This window comes from Palaemon carinicauda, chromosome 40, assembly GCF_036898095.1.
Source record: "Palaemon carinicauda isolate YSFRI2023 chromosome 40, ASM3689809v2, whole genome shotgun sequence".
Lineage (NCBI taxonomy): Eukaryota > Metazoa > Arthropoda > Malacostraca > Decapoda > Palaemonidae > Palaemon > Palaemon carinicauda.
The window spans coordinates 3972964-3977963 of NC_090764.1; the positions used below are offsets into that span (position 1 = coordinate 3972964).

General features: G+C 31.9%; 1 long non-coding RNA gene across 1 annotated transcript in view; it reads left to right on the forward strand.

Annotated features, from left to right (window-relative positions):
• LOC137631952 (uncharacterized) overlaps positions 1 to 5000 on the forward strand; it is a 79024-nt gene that overhangs the window by 414 nt on the left and 73610 nt on the right. The window lies entirely within an intron of this gene.

Here is a 5000-nt window from a genome sequence, read left to right on the forward strand (position 1 = left end):
GGGAGCGTAATGTATAGTTTCGTGGTCACATATTTAAAGGTTCCTGAGTCTACAATGGGGATATATTTAGGTTCTAATAATATGAAACCATATGTAACAATTCAAGTGTAAACACGATTTGTTGGCTGTGCAATATGTAGCAATTCTCATTAAATATTCAGGACGTGACGTCCGGTTTTGATAAGTTAATGGGTTATTACACATATTTTAAACCCAATCCTTGCTTTAATAGGCTGCCAATGTAATTTATCTATTTTATTTTTTCTTTATTTTTTTATTTTTTTTTCTTTCCTTTTTTTACAAGATCACCAGGTGATACTGTCAAGGTTGTAAGTTTTTCCCATCTGTAACAACAATAATTTTGGTTGCGAGCAAGCATAAACACTCATTTGGAATATCAAAGACATTGTTTATTTCACTTTTCCACAATATTAAAGTAAATTTAAGATTTTTCAATGCAATTTAAAAGATTTTAGTTTAAAATATCCTATCTACTGCAAGCAACTGCAAGTAATTTTTGAGTAGAGTTTTTTCATCGGAACTATGTAATTCACCGTATCATATTAGTGCATTATTTATATATTTAAACACGGAAGCACACACACCCATATATGAATGTGTATATATGCAGTATATATATATATATATATATATATATATATATATATATATATATGTATGTACAATATGTATATTTGTATATACCCTGTATATATATATATATATATATATATATATATATATATATATATATATATATATATATATATATATATATATATATATATATATATATATATATATGTGTGTGTGTGTGTGTGTGTGTGTCCGCTTGCGCACGCGCATGCACATTTATATCAGTATGTGATTTATCCGCAAGATATAAGCCAAATAATTATTTCCAGTCTATAATACACTTCCTCACGGACAGAGAGAGAGAGAGAGAGAGAGAGAGAGAGAGAGAGAGAGAGAGAGAGAGAGAGAGAGAGAGAGAGATTCAGAAGTCATTATCCTTATATCTCCAATATCTAAAGTCGTTCTCCCAGTTAACGACGGAAGAAAAACAGTTATGTGAAACGACCGGTTGATTGGAGATCAAAGAACTCCCTTCCACGAAAAAAAAAAAAAATAATGATAATAAAAATAACAAAGTAAAACTCTGTCTGGAAGTCTCTCAAAATATGGGGAAAACGTAAGGGTTTAATTTCTATAAAATAGTTCATCTATTATTCTTTTATTTTGAGTTATGTGACATCAAAGACTTATTGTGGATCGCTTGATAGTGTGAATATTAATAACAATAAGGTAAATTTTAGTCTCTCTCTCTCTCTCTCTCTCTCTCTCTCTCTCTCTGTATATATATATATATATATATATATATATATATGTATATATATATATATATATATATATATATATATATATATATATATATATATATGTATATATATATATATATATATATATATATATATACATATATATATATATATATATATATATATATATATACTGTATAAGTATATGTATATATATGTATATATAATTATATATATATATATATATATATATATATATATATATATATATATATATATATATATGTGTGTGTGTGTGTGTGTGTGTGTGTTTGTTTGTGTGCGTATTTTTTATATGCAAATATGTGTGTGAGTGTGTGCATAATTAAGTGTATTTGTACATGTATTTTTCCACTACGAATCTTTTTAAAATTCCTCTAATGTAACGCAGTGTCACGAAGGAAAACATAAATACTTTGCACTCTTAATGAAATTTCTCCTCTTATTTTAACTGGTTTCTAAAAGTGAAAAATAAACCGCTTGAATAGTTACATGAATTTTATCCATTATTTAAAATTATACATATGATTATAAACTCAAAATTGAATATAGAATTCATTCATGTATAAGGGCAAGTATTTCGTATAAATTTATATTGATATTGAAAGCAAAAGTTTTATTATCGAATATTCCCTCTTATCTCCAATCATGCGTTGCTTTATCCGACTTTTCCATTTCCTCCGTCCGTCTTTGAAACGTCTGATGCCTGGAATTACCGGAAATCGACATGGTCATGCTTCCAGTATTCCCACTATTGCAATTCCATTGGCAGAATAGGATTTTTTTTTTTTTTATATTTTTTTTTTGATGAGATGGAAATAATATTCATAATTTTTTTCTTTTTTTATTTTTTCTTTTATTTTTTTTCAATGGTGAATTTACAAAACAAGCTGCATATAACGTTCAGAACTAGTGGGGCACTCAGTCGAGCGCAGACCTCCGCCATGGTTACTTATTTGTCTACCTTGACCTTGACCTTTGACCTTAACATGTATTAATTGGCGTGGATTTTCATGCACTCAAATTTGAACTAAGTCGGAAGTCTCTGTAACAACGGTGTCCAAACTTAGGGCTGATTACGTGACGTGAATTGGACTTTTTGCTTGACCGTGACCTTGACATTTGACCTTAACATGTATTAATTGGCGCGAATTTTCGTACACTCAAATATGAATCAAGTCTGACGTTTATGTGACAACGCTGTCCAAACTTATGGCTGATTAAGTGAATTGGACATTTTGCTTGACAGTGAACTTGACCTTCCAAAATTTAATAATTTCAAGGTTTTTAAATGATAGTTAATCCCTCCAAGTTTCATTACTTTACGATTGAAATTGTGGTCAGCAAGCTGTTCACAAACGAACACTCACACAAACAGGGGTAAAATACAACCTCCTTCCAAGTACGTTGGCGGAAGTAAATATTCTGGTTTTGTATTTTTCAGTCAATGATAAATTTACAAAACAAGCCTTAGAAGTTGTAGAACATAAAGAACTCATGATATAAAGGAAATGTGAAAGATGAAGATAACTCATATACAAAGGGTTGTGGTGGCTGATGTGGTAACGTCCCTGACTAGTGAACGCCAGACTGGGGTTCGAGTCCCGCTCAAACTCGTTAGTTTCTTTGGTCAGTGTAACCTCTCCATCCTTGTGAGCTAGGGATGAGGGGTTTGGGGGAGCCCAAAGGTCTATCAGTAGAGCCATCAGCAGCCATTGCCAGGCCTTCCTTGATCTTAGCTTGGGTAGAGAGGGGCTTGGGTGCTGATTATATGTATATATGGTCAGTCTCTAGGGCATTGTCCTCTTCGATAGGGCAATGTCACTGTCCCTTGCCTCTGCCATTCATGAGCGGTCTTTAAACCTTTAAAGGGAAAAATTAGCTTAAATGGTAATGGTCATGGATAATTAAGAGAAAATTTTTTTTTTAGATTTATCTCAAAGGAATATTTATTGTAATGTATTCATGTATTATGGGAGTTCATGATGTCAATAGGCTATGTATCTTTACTCTTCATGTTTTTTCTCTATTTTTTGATCGATGATTATTTTATTTACTTGAAAAAAAAAATAATTTTGAAGTTAATTGTGTTTTTGGATTTTTTATTCTCGAGACATTCGTATACTAAACTATACTCAATTCTTTTAAAGAGGCGCATTTGCACTGACTCGCAGCGGTGTCCTTTTAGCTCGGAACAGTTTCCTGCTCTCTGATTGGTCAGAATGATCTTGTCCAACCAATCAGCGACCAGGAAACTTTTCCGAGCTAAAAGGGCACCCTTGCGAGTCGGTGCAAATCTGCCTAACTAAAAAGAATTGACTATAGTATAGCAAATTACATATGTGAGCAATATATCATAAAAAATATGTAAGATATTTAGATACTTAAGATACTAGGCTGGTTCCCTAATGATATAGTTCAAAATAAGATAATTATAGACACAACCTTAATATAGCATAATTAATACATTTGACGCCTATTTTGTCAGTTCATTATTTTTCTGATGGATACCCAGTAATTAATGATAAGTGCAAACCTAATTAGGCGTGTTGCGAACTGCATTGACTGCTTAATCAGCATAATCACAGAGCAGAGATATTCGTTTATTAGTCACTTAACTTCAAAGCAGTTGTCATATAATGGTGATTAGTTCATCCTCATTTGGGTGTAAACAGTTGAGCTTCATTTTTTCCATTTGACGTCATTTGAGATGTCGAAGTTTATGGGGAAATAATAGGCTAATTGGTAACTTTTATATTTGCTGCACATGCGCAGTTTCCTTTGTACAGGTCAGAGAGCATCGTGTCATATGACTTCTCTGTCAAATATCTTTTTTTTTTTTTTTTTTTCAACATAAGACGTTATTTGAGATGTCGAAGTTTATGGGTGAATAATAGGCTAATTGGTAACTTTAATATTTTCTGCACATGCGCAGTTTCCTTTGCATAGGTCAGAGAACATCGTGCCATATAGTTTTCTGTCAAATAACTTTTTTTTTTCAACATAATACGTCATTTGAGATGTCGAAGTTTATGGGGAAATAATAGGCTAATTGGTAACTTTAATATTTGCTGCACATGCGCAGTTTCCTTTGCATAGGTCAGAGAGCATCGTGTCATATAATTTTCTGTCAAATAACTTTTTTTTCAACATAAGACGTTATTTGAGATGTTGAAGTTTATGGGGAAATAATAGGCTAACTGGTAACTTTAATGTTTGCTGCACATGCGCAGTTTCCTTTGCATAGGTCAGAGAGCATTGTGTCATATGACTTCTCTGTCAAATAACTTTTTTCAACATAAGACGATATTTGAGATGAAATTTATGGGGAAAAAATAGGCTAATTGGTAACTTTAATATTTGCTGCATATGCGCAATTTCCTTTGCACAGGTCAGAGAGCATCGTGTCATATAACTTCTCTGTCAAATAGATTTTTTTCAACACAAGATGTTATTTGAGATGTCGAAGTTTATGGGGAAATAATAGGCTAATTGGCGACTAATATTTGCTGCACATGCGCAGTTTCCTTTGCACAGGTCAGAGAGCATCGTGTCATAATTTTCTGTCAAATATCTTTTTTTTTTTTTTTTTTTTCAAAATAAGACGTTATTTGAGATGTCGAAGTTTATGGGGGAAATAAT